This window comes from Miscanthus floridulus, chromosome 3 (genome assembly GCF_019320115.1).
Source record: "Miscanthus floridulus cultivar M001 chromosome 3, ASM1932011v1, whole genome shotgun sequence".
Lineage (NCBI taxonomy): Eukaryota > Viridiplantae > Streptophyta > Magnoliopsida > Poales > Poaceae > Miscanthus > Miscanthus floridulus.
The window spans coordinates 102,216,320-102,234,734 of NC_089582.1; positions in this window are offsets into that span (position 1 = coordinate 102,216,320).

Below are 18,415 nucleotides of genomic sequence, written 5' to 3' on the forward strand. Positions count from 1 at the left end.
GAGAGTGAGTCAGAATGATCCGTGTGTTGTGTATTGTTTGTTGAATCAATCCTCCTTTTAGGAGAGAGCGCATCCCCTTTTATAGATGAAGGGGACAGCCATACAAGTGTGAGAGAGGGAGTGTGTGCTACCTAGTCTTGTTGCCCATGCCGTTGGGTACGAGAGGGTTTGTCGACGCCTACAATACTGTTGACTCCCTAATGCATGTGGTTGGTTCCATCATGTTCTTTTGGTATGGCAAATGTCGGCGCTTACCATACTATAGGACAAATGTTAGCGCCCACAACACTATTCATGTCCTGACATGTCTGGAAGGTTGCAAAGTACCCTTTTGACATGGCCTGACAGTACTGTCCTATAGGTGTGTAGGCTATGGTCCTTGGTATTGTGGTTGACTTGTGCGCCTTACCTTATCTGCTCTGCCTGATTTCTTGAGTCCTCACCGAGCGAGCGGCCCTGTTTGGTTGTTCCCAGTCGGCTCCGATCACGCCAGTCGGAGAAGAGCCATAGGAAGAGGTTTGGTGTGTTCCCGGTCGGAGAAGCAAGTCAGAGTCAGAAGCGAGCGTCGTCCTCTCCTTGGCTAGGCCTTTCGATCAGAGAGGCAGGTCAGAGTAGGAAGTGAGCGTCGTCCCTCCTTGGCCAGACCTTTTGATCAAAGAGGTGGGTCAGAGTTAGAAGCGAGTGTCATCCCTACTTGGCTAGACCTTCTAGTCGGAGAGGTGGGTCAGAGTCGAAAGTGAGCATCGTTCCTCCTTGGCCAGGCCTTCCAGTTGGAGACTGGATCACCCTTCTGTCCTATTGTTAGGTATCTGAGCCGGCCCAAGAGTTGCACGTCGTTCACAATATCATTTGCTAGGCCAAGCTTTTGCTGGGAAGCAGGTCCATTAGGGACCATGGGTTTATGAACCCAACAGTGTTAGACTTGTTTCGACTTGCCGATGACCTTCACTAAGAATCCAGAGTCACTACTAAGAATATCCATTTCTATGACGATCTTCTTTCATCACTGAAGGAGCCAAAGTCACCATAATTTTAGTTTTATGATGAATTTATGACGAAAACCGGTTCATCATAGAAGTCGCATCATACTTGAAATTCTATGATGATTTTCGCAAATCATCATAGAAGTGGCGTGACCTATGATGAAAATAGAACATCAGAGAAGTATTTTGGCATGCGTGGTAGGGGGGCCACCACACTGGTGGGTGCTTCCGTTAGAGATGCTTTCCACATGTACATGCTGTAGCTGGCTGCATTGGAGATGGTTTGGGTATGTGCCATCTTCTTATTGCGCAACGTGGCCATCTCTAGTTCTTGCATGTTTTAGGTTCTTACTAGAACACGTGTCGTGTTCCTATTGTTCCATATGTCAGTTTTTTATGGGCACACATTGCGTGTTGCGGTTGGATCATGTGTCACTTCTTCATTAGATCATGTGGCATATTTTTATTGGTCCATGTGGCCATTTCTTATTCGATCATGTGTCACGACACTGTCCGTCCATGTGTCGTATTTTTATCCGGTCATGTGGCTTGATGATTTCCTTGCATGTGTTGGATTTTTAATAGCCCACGTGTCGTGCCCTGGCCAATTCACATGTCATGCACTGGTTGGTCCACGTGTCATATTTTTTTTGATCACATGGCCTATCCTGGTTCTACCACGTGGAGTATAATCAATTTGTCATAGGCGTAATTCAAGATCGTCACTACTGTACAGATTGACTACATAACAATTTAGCCTAGCAATCAAATAACCACAATTAACATTTCACATGTCAGTAGTGGACCACTGACAGAGTATCACAACATCAAAGCATCACATGCGTCTCACAATAGAGCATAAATGTTCACCGCATCAAGCCGCAAGAGTTGAAGACTGAGAGTTAATTACCAGGAGAGCTTAAGCGCATGACTGGCGCATAGAGCCTATTGTACTCCTCCTATTGCTGTTGTTTGAATTTCTCAAGCTCCCTTTCAGCCTTTTCTGTCCTCACCTTCAGTTCATCCACTAGTTCGACGAGCTCAGATGTACCTTCCTACTCACCAGCAAGCTGCTCCCGAAGTGTCATCTCCGCCGATGTCTCTGCTCTGGTGGAGCTTCTTAGGATACCAGCATTCTTCAAAAGAAGGTTTTTGCTGCTTGCCTGGGAGGGGCGCTTGCCCTAGTAGAGGCAGAGAACCTTCAAAACAACATCAGCACTAGTCATTGGTTGCTTTCCATTAGCAATAGGTTCTGCTTGCATAGCTTTCATAGCTTCATATGAAATTCAATCAGTAAAACATTATGGAGAAAATTTCTTATTTGGCCCTGGTTTAAAATTGTCTTTCTTCCTTGGCCCTGAAACAAAATTTGTTACCCATTTGGCCTCACTCGAAGTTTTGTTTTCTAATATGACCTTACCGTCATCTCCTACCTCTAACACCGTTAAGTGGCACATGAAATGACCAAACTGCCCCTAAGACATTTAGAGCTCTAGTTCTTTCACCTGAGGAAAACCTTAGGCTAATTGAGGAAAGGCTTCTTAGCCTAGAAATGGAATATAGATAGAAAACATTAGAACAACTTTGCAACTAGTTGGAAACTGCTGGAATTGCTTATACACATGAACAAACAAAAAACTTAGCAAATCCCTGACTACTGTAGTAAGTGCTGTGCTCTAAAATAATCAGAGTGACAATACTTACTGCTATAAATGCATCACATCAAAATGGGATCCCCATCAAAATATACTAAATCATGTCAACTTGATCATAGCACATAATTTAAACAAGTTCATCATCCTAAAAATTCAAAAGGGGCACAGAGCACATAGTTCAACATAGTGTTCGACACATACATCATTTTCACACATCAGTTTCACAGTGCACTAGTTCAACGCATACATCAAGTTCATATTAAAAGCGACATTGCAGGCACATGAAAGTCACAAACTGAGCCTCCTTTTACTTCTTGTGCTCATTGCAGGGCTAACAGGATTACATATTTTGCTTCTTGTGCCCATCGCCGGGCTATCAAGTATCAGTGGCTTTATGGCAATGTCTTTAGCTATATTCTTCCACGTTGTCTTTGTCTTAGCCTTGGCCTTCACAGTTTTAGATGTTGGTGCTGCACCACTTGTAAGCTCCGTAGATGGTTCAGGTTGATTTGAGCCTTTTTTGGACCTGTAAAACTGCATGTAATGGGGCATTCATTTTAGTTAAACTTGGAGAGATATACTGTATAGAACTAACAACTTATTGATTAATCTCTAACAACATTTTATTAGGTAATAATTCATCTATATGTGCTTTTTCAGCCATATCCTTACTTAGCCAATTGACCTGTTGAAGTGAGTCTTGCTATGTGCTATAGATGTTTCCAAAGGGGTATGTATCTCTAGCAAGCTGTAGCCTATAGTTCACTAAATTGTCATGCCACCTGGCACCAAGCCACCATGGCAATTGATTGCTAAATCATGTATATGGCTCGGCAATTAAATCATGTATATGCAAGCTGTAAGGTGGCCAATTGACTTTTGCAGGGCCTAGAACTTGGACATATGTCACTGCATCAAACCTACCTAACCCTCAATGTCTTTGAAATTGTAAGGCTAAATTGCATTCATGCTACCTACTACCTCCCTGGAGAAAAGAAGCTGCTATGCCAGCGAAACCAATAGAAATCAATAGCAGTACCTTGCTGATCCTGCAGATTCAGTCGTGCCTTGTTTGGACTTTTTCTTAGCTGCAGGCTCAATGCTTTGGTTCCTCCTACAAATTCAGATTTTAGTAATCGAAAATTTGAGCAAACAATTTGTATAAATAAGAATCATACCCTGCTGATCCTACAGATTCAAAAGCACTACGCTTGCCTTTTTTTCTTAGTTTCTAGTTCCACGCTAAGGCTATGGTAAATATAAATGAAGTTACATTCAAAGCATGTTTTCATATAATGATGAACACAAGATTTTCAGTTAACCTTGGTGGAAAAGACATGGATCGTGTTGTTGTTTCATCATCCATTGGCACAATGCTGGATTGAGACTCTACCTTCTTCTTCTTCTTTGGTTCCCTACAAGTGTAAATATTAAGTCAGGGCCACTTATCTTTAAATTTCTTCTCTTCTATGGTAGTGAACATATATACAGACTTTATTACCTCAGTGCTGCTAGAGCTTTCTTGTCTTCTGGATTACCCTTTTTACATGTATGCTAGTGATGCCCAACCTCCAAACAAATAGGACACTTATGCTGTCTTTTTTTCTTGTTCTTGTCAGTGCATCCTTTGAACCTTTGGTTCCTTCGCCTACAAGAAGTGGGTTTTAAGAGTGGAGGATACATGAAAAATCCATGTGTTGCTTTAGGCCATTGAGTCTTGTTAGGCATAGCTAGGATTAATTGAGCATATGCTACTCTAAATTTATCAACAGAGTAATAAGGGTCCACATAGTTATCTAGAGCTGCATTGCTAAGTGATGTAATAAATGTTATGGCATGTCTACATGGAATTCCAGAAACCTACCATTGCCTATAAGAACATGTTCTATCAAGCAAGTTTACCACAAACCAGAAGCCACTACCCCCCAATGCAGTAACTTCTCCCACTTCCTCCGAGCATTCCTTAACTTCCAACCCCAACTCCCTGCTCTGTTCATTCAATTTCTTAATTATATGTGGGAGAATCAAGCCATCTAGCAAAGCAGAGAAGGACGCGAGATCTGTGGATGTGATTCCATTCCATTCTAGTGCAGATGAGTAGGAGAACAGGCATGCACAGACAAGGCAAGCGAAGGAAAATCTCACTAGAGGCATAAGCCGGTGAGGCAGCCGTGCGCATGGCCGCTGGCCGAATTGAGGCGGACGGCCTCCTCACACTCGTGGAACGCTTCTGCTAGGTGGCCGAGCCCAATGAGCATGGCGGCTGCGACCCCAGGCCGTCACGTGCCCTGGCTGCCACAACCCTAGGAAGCCGCATGCCCTGGTCACCATGAGCCTAGGCTGCCACGCGCCCTAGCCTCCACGTGCCCTGGCCTCCACGACCCTAGGTCACCACGCACCCTGGCCACCGTGACCCTAGGAAGCCACGCAACCTTGCCTCCACCCACCTAGCCGCCTGCTAAGCCTATGTGCACTGGCCGCCACCCTGCAGTACCTAGGTTTAGGGTTTGTTTGTGTTTCAGAAGAAGAGAGCGAGCTCGGAGGGACAGAGACAAGATCGAGAGCGAGATAGAAGAGAAAGGAGAGACATGGGGGTATTTATGTCCGTTCAAAAAAACTGACAACTCAACAACAACAAACTTCGACAGATCTCACAGTAAGGTCATATTAGAAAATGAAACTTCGAGTGAGGCCAAATTGGTAAGAAATTTTGTTTCAGGGCCAAGGAAGAAAGACAACTTTAAACTAGGGCCAAATAAGAAATTTTCTCAACATTATGTTACAGATAGTGGAAGAGGACTTCAACTAAAACCTAAGAGATTAATTCATAATAAGAAATGCATAGGACTTCCTCAGACGACTGCTGATAGAGATTACATAAGCACAAAGCATAGGTCTTTTGCAGCCTACTGCCGATAGAGATTACATAAGCACAATGTACATGTACCATATTGATTGGTGTAAAAGTGCAACAACAAAATTAAATGATGTTGCAACATTAGGCTACTACTGCATTTCATTCTTTTATGACAATGGGTTCAGTATATTTCAAGGAAAGGAAATGAAGGTACTTAGAACTGCTCCTCTTGCAGCATCGCTCATGCCCTTTTTCGTATTGTTATGGAAGTCCTTGAAGACTTCCATAGCATTAACATCTTCATCAGGTTGACCATGTTGTTGAAGTCCTAGATCATCATGTTGTTCATCAAGTCCTTGATCATGTTTTGCGGCCTTCCTCTTGTTCTCCTTCTGTTCACATTCACATGAGTTTCTATTTATATTTATACAAAGGCAAGAGTAACAATAAAACACAACCACCACTTACAAATATTTGCAACTAGACAACAGAGGAGCGAGATCCTGTAGACTAGTGGTACTTCACTTTTGCATGGTTTCGCTTGTTCGCCTCAGATGTTTCCTATAGCTTCATTTGTGTTAGACTGCAGCACAAGTAGACCATAGTAAGACTAGATAGGAAATCGATGGGTTCACACACACACCTTGTTCTTAGCACTAGACCAAGTCTCGACAAGTTCACACCATTGTGCATCACTCATGCATGGGACAGGAGAGGTCGTACGGATCTGATTAGCAAGGACACCATTCAAGTAGGTCTGCTTCAACCTGTAGCATGCCTACCGTACCCCACACTACAATACATTCCAGCAAGCTTCTTGTGTTGGTGGGGGAGCCTTGTCAATATCCAGCTTTGACTGCACCCAGTAGTGTGAATGAAAAGTAAATCCGTTAAAGTTGCTCAAAGCAGAGTTGAATGTCAAGAGAGGATACCCATACATACAGTTAGCCTCTCCATAAAATTCCTATCATGGACGACACTAGAGGGCTTCTTGTAATGTTTTCAATGTGTCAAAATTAGTATTTGATGCCTAACTACTACACCTATCTCTGAGGCAAACTTGGTAGCTTGCACTGGATCATGTGGCATTCTATTCCCCTCGGCAACAGAGATGGGCATCCTCAATTCTCCCATTGATTTGCTCATTTTGTCAAGCAAAATTCCACAAGTTCAAGGCCTTGGCTTCCTCGCATTTCTCAGCAATGGTACTACAAAGTTTTCATACATTTAGATTGTTAGAAAAGTAACATGGATATCAAATAGCTATTGCAAATTGATTGATAGACATCTGTAAGGTAATACCAACCTAGGCAACTTTCATTGTTCTGCGGGTGGGTGGAGAAGGGAGTTTGCTCAGAGGGCTCCTCTTTGGCATGGCTATCATCATCTGGCCATGGGCAGTCTCTCATAGGGCTAGGTAGCTTAGAGGGCTCCTCTTTGGCATGGCTATCATCATCTAGCCGTGGGCAGTCTCTCATAGGGCTAGGTAGCTCAGAGAGCTCCTCTTCGGCATGGCTATCATCATCTGGCTGTGGGCAATCTCTCACAGGGCTAGGTAGGCTGCCGTCCTAACAAATGTCTCTAGTCAATTCATGAAGTTTGAATTGATCCCTAGGTACAGGTGTCTGTGGTGATGGAGAAGTATGTTCACCTACTATTGATACCTCCACCCTTTTGCCAGCGGTAGCCCTCCAAGTATGAACTTCAAGAGCAAAATCTCCTGGTCATGTTGAATTCAATCGCTTGGAGTGCCTTCGCCTAGGACTCATGGCAGTGCTGCCTCTTGTCCTGCTGGTAGAGCCTCCTCTATGGCTCCTTCAACCCGGACACTAAAATTGGAGATACAAACTTAAGCAGCAAGCATATACAAATTGCATTGCTATCCAAACAGTAAAGCATTGCATTGCTACCTACACCCCCTCCAAACTAAATACAAGATAGAACAAGCACCTCAATTGCTAGGGGTACTGGCTTATCTTCTAAATCTTAATATGTTTCATCTATAACATCAAATCCCTCAACTACCTCCCCTGGTTTAGGGATATATTCCAAATCTTCACCGTGTCTACCCTTTGTGCTTGACTTTTTTGCCTTTGGAGACATAGGTTTTGGGCCCACACATATTCCAAGTTCTTCCATCTTTCTAGATTACAAAGGCATTTACTCGTATTAACTAAAGCTTCTATAGAATGTCAACACAACAGAGCAATAGTATGCAAATATGCACCTAACTAGTAACTATAGCTTATATGAAAGTCATTAATCTAATAAAGCACATGTCAGCTACACTGAACTATAAGAAATATGTAACCCCATCGCTATCTACATAGCCTTGGTTCAGCCTCTACAGTAGAGCACACATCATAAAAGGAATTTGGGTACCTCTTCCTCCATTTCTGTGTTTAGATCTAGTCTTGTCATCATGGTCGTGGAGCTGGTGCGGCCGACATTGATGAAGGAATAATAGATCTGGCTTCGGCTAGGGTTTAGATCATGTCGGTCATGGTAGGTGCCAAGGTAGGGGATCCGAATCTGGCTTGTACCATCATCGAGGCTAGGGTTTGCAAATGTATTAGAGAGGGTGTGGCTAGAGAGTGGAAAGGGAGTCGAGCTGCTACGCCGATGGCACCTAGGGTCTAGAGCAGGGTGGCAGAGGGGTGGCTAGAGAGTGGAGAGGGAGGCCATGGGACTATAATTTGGAGCTAGAGGAGAGACAGTGCAGCTGGAGAATGGAGATGGAGGCAAAGACGACGAGTCTTTGCGCTTTTATGTGTCCATCACATTACCATAAATGCCCTTGTCTGAAATCAATGGTGTGGTAAACCTATTTACCATGCGGAGGGCAAAAGAGAGACATCTAATTTTTGGTGCATGTTGGCGGGACTGCTCGACGCGGTGCGAAATCAAATTTTCTAGGCATGTTGGCGGGACTGCTCGGCACGGTGCTCAGTAGAGACTGGAATTTATTCCATGTTTTAATAGGAAATGATTACGATAAAATGTTAGTTACCTAATATCCGTCTTTTCATTTTTTTCTCCTGTGCACCTGTTTATATGTCTGATGAGTTAGTTGTTGCCTTTTTGGTTTTTTCATAATAATATAAATAAACATAAAACTAAAAGAGGATGATAATAAATAATTAAAAGATGCATGAATTTGACACCTAAAAATTACCAAAAAATAAAAAATAAACCTACTCGCTGTAGCTTGTTGCGTTGCATCAGCCGATTATTATTATTTATTTGTCTGACTGCATCTGTGGTTGTTTGAACTAAGGCCTATAGTTTGGAAGCATAGGGAAGGTAGGCCTAGGGATGGAAAACCCTCCATAAATAACTAAATGGGTTATTAATACCCAATGGATTTCCCAACCTAGAAAATGTCATGGATTCTAAGGGGATTTGAGTTTTTAGAGAAAAAGAAAAACATCCTCCTCCTTGCTAGTGCTCTAGTGATTCACTAGATGAGTTGCTTTGTACTGGTTCTTGCTTGTTCAAGGTGTAGTGTTTTTTCATATGTGTTTTTTTCTAATGATTTTTCCTTATGTTTTTTGTTCTTTATACAGAGAGATGCCATCGTACCACAACACCCATGTATTGTAGAGGGGGTGCTTGTTGCTTGGGGATGTCATGTTCATCAATAGCCCTGACTGATCATTGTTGAAGCTATAGTTCATTATATGCTTGGTAAAGATTGCTTTGTTATAGTTGTCGAAGACAATGATAGTGGCAAGATTTTTGTCTGTGTTAGGAATTTCAAGCAAATGAAAAGACTTAGTAGTGTTACTATGTTTGTGGGAGGAGACTCTGTCATCTTCACTCATGTTCATCGATTGAATGCAATTTGTCAATCGTCTGACATGAGTCCCTTGGGAAAGATGAGATGTTTTAGACATTATAGATTAGAGAAATACTATGTAATGTACTTTTGTATATAAAGGAATGAAGTTATTATGTTGGTCCAACTATATTTATCTTCCTTTATTTCTTTCATACTTCATATACTTCGGTTGATTCTTATTACATTGAGTTTTTTTATTTGGTCAGATTTGACAATTCTGACTCCTCCATTTGGGATAGAGGGAGTACTTGAATTCAGATTTGGGCTGATCGCAAATGTCAAAGGACGGATGCACAACCATTGAAATGTTTGTGCACCCTATAGACAGAATGATCATCTAAAATTTTCACTAGCCGGACAGTAGTGGAGCGATAAGGTTTATCACAGAAAGTCTGGCGGTTTGAAATTATGACTACCTGGATAGTATTGATGAACGACATGTGGTGTCTATTTTCATCTTGTTGGCTCCTAGATTCCCGTTGTTAGAATATAATAAGCCCATATTGGGCGTATGGCCCATTGGCCTGTGTACATTGTAACCCTAGCCTATTAGGCTATATAATGAAGGCCACCCCCCCTGATTAGGGTGTGCGGTGTTATTCTACATGGTATCAGAGAGTTCTGGGGGCCTGATCCCGGGTCTTCCCTTTCCTTTTCCGCCGCCCCGTGTTCCTTCTCGAGGGGACGCGCAACCGCACCATAGGGCTGCCGCCGCCTCTGCCCCGTGTGCTCCTCCAGTCGCTGCTGGGCTGCCGCTGCCTCTGCCCCGTGTGCCCCTCTAGCCGCTGCCACGCTAGCCCGCTCCAGCCACTGCCGCCTCCGCGCGTGATTCACCGCGTCGCTCAGGTCGCGCCGCTCGCTGCTACCTTCAGCCGCGCGACGCACCTACAGGCCGCCGCCTCTGCCGCCCGACGCGAGTCACGCCACACAGGCCACTGCCACCCGTGCCCCTGCTTCTAGCGAACAGGCCGTGCGTGTCGCCTTCATCATGACGTCCTCGACGCTCTCCTCTGCTACCTCTGGTGTTCTCGGCTCCGGAACCTCCGGCGCCATGGGGGACGGCATCGCCCCTGCCTTCTACGCCGCCTATGCCACCGTCAACGTCAAGCAGCACGTCCCGATCGCCCTTAGCCTCGAGCGCCCCAATTACTCCAAGTGGAAGGCGTTCTTCACCGCCCTCTACACCAAGTATGGGCTGCTCGGCCACATCGATGGCACAAAGGCTGCCCGCCCGGCTGATCCCACGTGGTCTCAGCCCGACGCTTGCATCCGTGGCTGGATGTATGGCTCCTACGATGACACCGTCCTCGACCTCGCCATGGAGCCTGATCAAGACGCACGTGCCCTGTATGTCTCCATCGAGGCCCTGTTCCAAGCGAACAAGGAGCCTCGCGCTGTCATCCTTGGGCAGGAGTTCCACAGCATGCTACAGGGCGATCTCTCGGTCAATGCCTACGCCCAGCAGATGAAGCATACTGCTGATGCCCTATGGGAGGTTGGTCACACCATCTCTCCCACGTAGCTTGTGCTCAACCTCCTGTGCAGCATCAATCCTCACTTCGCCACCACCGCCGACATCATCGCCAACACGTCGCCGCTCCCGAACTTTAAGGCTGCCACCAACATGCTCCGCGTCAAGGAGCTTCGCCTCGGCTCCGTAGGCAAGGAGGCTTCGGCATCAGCACTCGTCACCTCCACCACCTCCTCCTGCACTTCGCCATCCTGCCGGCCCACTCTCGCGTCATCCAACTGTGGGGGTGGTGGCAAGGGCAAGGGGGGCAAGGGCAAAGGAGGACGTGGCGGCAACGACAACAACGGAGGTGGCGGGCGCAACCAGCAGCATGGCGCCAACCAGGGCACTCTAGGCAGACGTCAGGCTCCTCAGTCGGCCGGTCCTTGGGTCTGCTATAACCCTTGGCCCGTCCAGCAGTGGCCTCCTCAGCAGCAGCAGTGGGGCGCGCCATCCGTGCCTCCTCCACCGCCCCCCTCCGCAGGCGCACACTGCCTTCACGCCGGCCCAGTACTCCACCGCGTCGCCAGGGTACGGGTATGGCTCCTGGGACGCGACCAGCCTAATTGCCGCCCTCAATCAGATGGCGGTTCAGGGGTCTTCTCCCTGGGTCATGGACAGCGGAGCGACATCCCACATGTCCTCCAACGACGATATACTCCTTTCTCGTCTCCCGTCACCACCGTCCTCCATTACGGTTGGTAACGGGCAATCTATTCCTGTCTTTAGTCGTGGCACATCTTCCTTACAAATAGCTGATCATTCTTTTCATCTTGATAATGTTCTTGTCGCTCCGCACCTCACCCGTAACCTGTTATCTATTCGACAGTTTACTCGCGACAATAATTGTTCAATTGAGTTTGACGCCTCTGGTTTTTCTGTTAAGGATCTCAAGACCAAGACAGTCCTCCTTCGGTGCAATAGCCATGGGGACCTCTACACCATTCCACATCGCATGCCACCTCGCTGTCACGTCGCTGTCGTCTCCCCAGCGCTGTGGCACTCCCGCCTTGGTCGTCCTGCCCCTGCTGTCGTCGCTACTCTAAATAAGCTATCAGCTATCCAGTGTAATAAAGCAGCTCGCCGCATTTGTCATGCTTGCCAGCTCGGTAAACATGCTAGGCTACCTTTTGCTAGTTCGGTCTCTAGTACATCAGCACCTTTTGAACTTGTTCATTGTGATGTTTGGACCTCTCTAGTTGCGAGTATTTCTGGTTATAAATTTTATCTTGTGTTAGTTGATGATTATACACATTATTGCTGGGCGTTCCCTCTTCGTCATAAATCTAAAGTTCATGAACACATTGTTCAATTTGTTGCTTACGCTCACACACAGTTCAATTTTTCTGTCCGCTATTTTCAGACAGATAATGGCACCGAGTTCCTCAACACTGCCACCGCCACCTTCTTGGCTGGCCGTGGCATTCTCCTTCGCACCTTGTGCCCCTACACATCCGCTCAGAATGGCAAGGCTGAGCGCATGCTCCGGACTCTAAACAATGGTGTTCGCACGCTTCTGATTCATGCCGCCATGCCTCCATCCTATTGGATCGAAGCTCTCTCCACCGCTGTGTTCCTCACGAACCGGCGGCCATCCTCGTCCAAAAATAACAGTATACCATATCATCTTCTCCACCACAAGATGCTAGACTATTCCATCCTCAGGGTTTTTGGCTGCCTATGCTACCCCAACCTTAGTGCCACGACTCGCCACAAACTGTCTCCTCGCTCCACGGCATGTGTCTTCCTCGGTTACCCTCCATCACAGAAGGGTTACCGATGTCTTGACCTCTCCACTCGCAAGATTATCATCTCGCGACACGTCATCTTTGATGAGACTCACTTTCCATTTGCGGCCTCCAAGCCTTGACTGGATTCTCTTGATTTTTTGTTACAGGACTTACTTCCCGCGCCGGCCCCGTCTACCTCAGACGTTTGGCACTCGCGGACCTCGGTGGCGCCTGCCTCGTCTGGCTCAGACGACGCTGGTGAAGCCGGTGATCCCGTCGGCCTCGACCCTGCCATCCTGTGGCATGGCGCGGCTCCAGCACCTCCTCCGCCAGTAGGTGTTGTCGCCCCTGCCCCTGCCCAGCAGCGGTTCGGCATCCACTACGGTCGTCGTTCAGCTCTGCCGCCGGTGGCACCTTCGGTCCCACTCCAGCAGGCAGCGGCGGCACCTTCGGCCCCACTACAGCAGGCAGTGCTACCCTAGGCTCTAGCACCGCAGGAGCCTCCTGCGTGGGCGACTCGTTCCTAGACGGGTTCCCTGCCGCCGCCCAAGCAGCGGTATGGCTTCACCGCAGTGGCCTCCGGTTCGGCTTCTTCGTTGCCAGGCAACTCTCGCGCCGCGCTCGCCGATGCGAATTGGCGTGCGGCGATGGCTGAAGAATACAAGGCGCTCATGGACAATGGCACTTGGCGTCTCGTTCCTCGACCGCCTCGAGCCAACGTCATCACCGGCAAGTGGGTCTTCAAGCACAAGTATCATGCTGATGGCTCTCTGGCTCGTCATAAAATCAGATGGGTCATTCGTGGGTTCTCGCAGCAGTACGGCATCGACTACGACGAGACGTTTAGTCCGGTTGTCAAACCGGCCACCATCCGGGTCGTCCTCAGCATCGCCGCCTCTCGTTCCTGGCCGATCCATCAGCTGGATGTGAAGAACGCCTTTCTTCATGGCCATCTGAACGAGACCGTCTACTGCCAGCAGCCGCCTGGCTTCGTCGACCCGGCGGCTCCCGACCACGTCTGTCTCCTGCAAAAGTCCTTGTATGGACTCAAGCAGGCGCCGAGGGCGTGGCACTAGCGGTTCTCCGGCTTCATTCAGCGGTCCGGCTTCACTGCTTCGACCTCCAACACGTCCCTCTTTGTTTACAAAGCGGGTGCCAACATCGCCTACTTGCTGCTCTACGTCGATGACATCATTCTGACAGCCTCGTCGACTACATTTCTTCGTCGCATCACCGAGCTCCTTCATTCCGAGTTCGCCATGACAGATCTCGGGGACCTTCATCACTTCCTCGGGATCTCTGTCACGCGTTCTGCTGCTGGCCTCTTCTTGTCTCAGCGCCAGTACGCTGTGGACCTGCTCCAGCGCGCCGGCATGGCTGAGTGTCACTCTACGGCGACTCCTGTTGACACTCAGGCCAAGCTCTCAGCTATGGATGGTGCTCCGGTGGCAGATGTCACTCAGTACCGCAGCCTCGCCGGTGCTCTACAGTACCTCACGCTGACTTGTCCGGACCTTGCCTATGCCGTTCAGCAGGTTTGCCTCTTCATGCACGACCCGCGAGAGCCTCATCTTGCGATGCTCAAGCGTGTCCTGCGGTATGTTAAAGGCATCACAAGCTTGACTGCCTACTCCGATGCTGATTGGGCTGGCTATCCTGACTCTCGGTGCTCCACTTCAGGGTACTGCGTCTTCCTCGGCGACAATTTAGTCTCTTGGTCCTCTAAACGATAGACTACGGTCTCTCATTCGAGTGCGGAGGCTGAGTATCATGCTGTTGCACACGCTGTGGCTGAGACTTGTTGGCTTCGTCAGTTACTTCAAGAGCTCCATGCACCCATCTCTTCGGCGATGATCGTCTACTGCGACAATGTTAGTGCTGTCTACATGACCGCCAATCCAGTTCATCATCGTCGCACGAAGCATATTGAGATAGATATTCACTTTGTCCGTGAGAAGGTTGCTTTGGGACAGGTTCGGGTGCTCCATGTTCCTTCATCTCATCAGTTCGCGGACATTATGACCAAAGGGTTACCTGTATAGTTGTTCACTGACTTTAGGTCCAGTCTTTGGGTTCGTGACACTCCCGCTTAGACTGAGGGAGGGTGTTAGAATATAATAAGCCCATATTGGGCATATGGCCCATTGGCCTATGTACATTGTAACCCTAGCCTATTAGGCTATATAATGAAGGCCACCCCCCCTGATTAGGGTGTGTGGTGTTATTCTACACCCGTGTAAACATATGCACGTGGGTGGCATCAGCAGGTAGTTCCAGCAGGCACATCGCCTCGTTGCCTGTCACATTGATGTGATGGAGCGAAGCCAAACCTCCCACCCACGCAAACGTGTCAGTGGTCGTGGGTCATGGGGTGGTTCCATAGGTTATCTACTGCCTTCTGTGATCATCTACCTTCCCACTCTAGATTTCCTCCTTCCATCCCAAAGCTTTTGCCCACCACCTACTATGCCCTTTGTGCTATGGATGCCTCTTACGAGGACCATGACCACGCAGTGGACGAAGTCGTCTGTCGATCGCAAGGCATTTGAGGAGATGCGACTGAACGTGGTGATCCCAGAGGCCACCGACTTGATCGAGTGGAGAGCCCTACTAAGAACTAAAGTGGACCCAAGGCCGAAAGAGAATGAGGTCATCTTTTTTGCCCATTTCCACTCTTTTGGGTTCGGGGAGCCGACACACCCCTTACTCCGATGGTTGTTGTACTACTATGGGCTCTGCCTCCACGACTTAACCCTAGAGGGGATCCTCCACCTCTTTGTCTTCATCATGCTATGCAAGGGCTTCCTAGGTGTCCCTGCCCACTATGAGCCATGGCTGCCTTTATTCTGGGTGGTTTGCTCAGCACTTGGGGGGTCCATCTTCCTTGGATGGGGGGCGCCTTGATCCAACTTCATCTTAGATTGGAGGGCAGGTACCTAAGCCTTGACCACTACCCTTCCACGGACTTGGGGTGGCAAAAGTCATGGCTCTACATCCCTAATGAGAGCCCGCCACTGCCTTCCTATTCTCCTGACTAGCTACGTGGTGACCTCCTAGAGTCATGGGAGGAACTACCGCCCCTAGTGGCCTACAGGCACCATATGATCAACTTGTTAGATCCAATCAAGGACCTGAAGGTTCGGGGCCAAATAGAAATGAGGGTGATCCGTACCTACATCGGTCGTTGGGTCCTCCCCTTGAAGATGAGGCACCACCCCCAGTGGGAGTTCTAAGGCCCAACAGACCCTACAATCAAGTCGAGGGTCACCATCCATGAGGATGACCTAGACCAATGGGTGATGAAGGTTATGGGAGAGTACACCATGGATCATGGCAGGGGAGTCCCCAGTGGCCTTCAGCGCTGGCCATCCTCCACCGACAGATGGACCTCTCATTGGTGTGGTCTCACACCCACCACTAGTTCCTCCTAATGAGGTGATTTTTTCGTGTATCGCTGTTCATGTTGTTTCTCTGCAAGCAATGCTCACACTAGTATTTGTGTTCATGCTGCTTAATTTAACTAGTATTTGGAAATTGCCTACTTTCTCAATAGGTGGACGTGGGTGTGATGGTATCCCGAAGATCGTTGGCCCTAGAGCTAGGTTCTCTATCCGTGGTCGCGCTTTGAAAGTGGCCTCAGGAACCATCCCCTGGTGGGGGCAGCCACCAGCGATGATTATGTCCCATGCTGCTCTGGACAGTCTAATGAGTCATTTGCCTTCTCAATCAGATCACTCTCCCCCTTATCCTATGGGCTTCAACTTGGCTTGCATTGTGTAGAGAGACGTCCCATCACCGCATGCCGTCGTCGATCCCATCTGACCTCGGAAAGTCTTCTGGTGATGCATCATTAGACCATGAAGTCCTATCTAACCCTAGATAGTCTTCTGGTGATGCATCGTCAGACCACAAAGAATACTTTAAGTTAAAGGAGGCTTACCTCAAGGTCACAAACTTGTACTCAGGGGCCAGTCTAGACACCAAAAAGCTGTGTGATGAGCTGAAGGCCATGCACGCCACACTTGACATCACCCAACAAGAAGCCGCCCAGGTGCTAGATGAGAAGGCGGCCGCTAAGGTGGAGGTCTAGAACATGCTTGTCGATGCTACTACCGCCTGTGACACTGCCTTCTCGGTGCAAAGAGCGGATGATCCAGTCACTGCACCAAAGGAGCACCTCCAAGCCCTACCGGCCTACATTCAGGTCATGGCATCCGAAGCACTCCATCAAGAGGCTGCCATGGCACTGGTTGCTGCCCAGCTTGAGTTTGGCACAGTGGTGAAAGTTTGGGTGGTACAACAGGCTTTTCCACCAACACCAGAAGACAAAGATTATGTTGATGATCTATTCAAGCGTATTGAGCCAGTCGCCAATGCTATCTTAGCGAAGGTGAACATGGATAAGATCCTACACGATCACCTCGACCGTTGATCTATGGGATGTATTAGTAGTACAAGTCACGACTAGGTTTGGTCTATGGGATGACTGTATGTGAAGTCTTAATTATTTGCATGCATGTCTTTGTTAACTTTTGTTGAACTTCGTACTAGGTCTGTTAAACTCTGTTGAGCGTGGTGTAGCTCAATTCCTTTGGTTATTTGGTAACTTGTTTCTAGCCCCTATTGGTTGCTTTTGTCTACAGATTTCTTTTGGGTTCTATTTCTGATCTATAATATACTAACGGTGTTCACCCTTTCTGATCGGAGGACGTGGGTGTATAGATGTTGAAATTTTCTTTGATAAAATTTGTTGAACTTGAAAGAACCATGTAGCGAGGAGTTCATCTGAACAAGTCTCGCCTCGACTGTTGACTTTTACTATGAACGCTAGAAAGTTCATCCGCTGTGTATTTGATCTCATAGGATAGTATAAAGTGTCATAGCAATCAGTCTACCCATCGACTGCTGTGACTACTTGGATTGTAGTGAAATAAGTACAGAAAAGACCTATCACAACCGCACTAGGCATTCAAGTGTCAAGCGTGTCATGGTGGTCAAAAGCTTTTTTTCTCGATTCACTTCTTGTGTCCAGCTTTCCTGCTGTATTCGCTTCACTCTCGTCAGCTGTGCAAGGTCTATATGAAAGGAGCATCCCCCTTGCCTCATCCGATAGCACGCATTGCATCAATTGCCTACTTTCTAGCTCCCCCTTCCCTAACCCATTTGCATTTTCCAAACCGCGTCCAATGCTGGTTTGAGGATCTAGATAAAGGTAACATGCTTCATATCAAACCATACTATTTGTTTGAAATTATTGTTGCGTTCCATGTTGGTTTGAGGATCTCGATTGACATTTATTCTAACCAAAATCATGCTTATAGATGGCAACTAGTTACCATACTAGGGATGTGTACTCTACAACTATCGGCCACAACTTTTCCCCGACTATGTTGCTCTAGTATATTAGATGAAATGACATTTACATGTTTCTTATAAACCGTATGCTCGCCAAATAGTCCAAGTAGCGTAAATTTGAATGGACTGGACTTGTAACTCTTGTGCAACTATGAGTAGAACTTTTGCCTGATTGGCTATGCTACAAATAGGAGCTACACCATCTATGGCTGCAAGCATGAATCCTGAAGAGCTTCAAACATAGCCGAGGGAGTGCAGACGATCAGAACCTATGAAACCATGTAATGTGGCCATCTCTAGCTAGCTGTTGCCCCTCGATTACTGTGAGCCTACAATTACTTGGATAGGACTACACTGTATAGTTCATTGGATGACAGAAGGTCTGAACTAACTAAAATATTCATTACTCGGATACTAGTAATGATGAACGTGGTGCGCTCACATTAGAAGCCTGTTCTAGACCTAGCGTCCCTATGTGTACAAA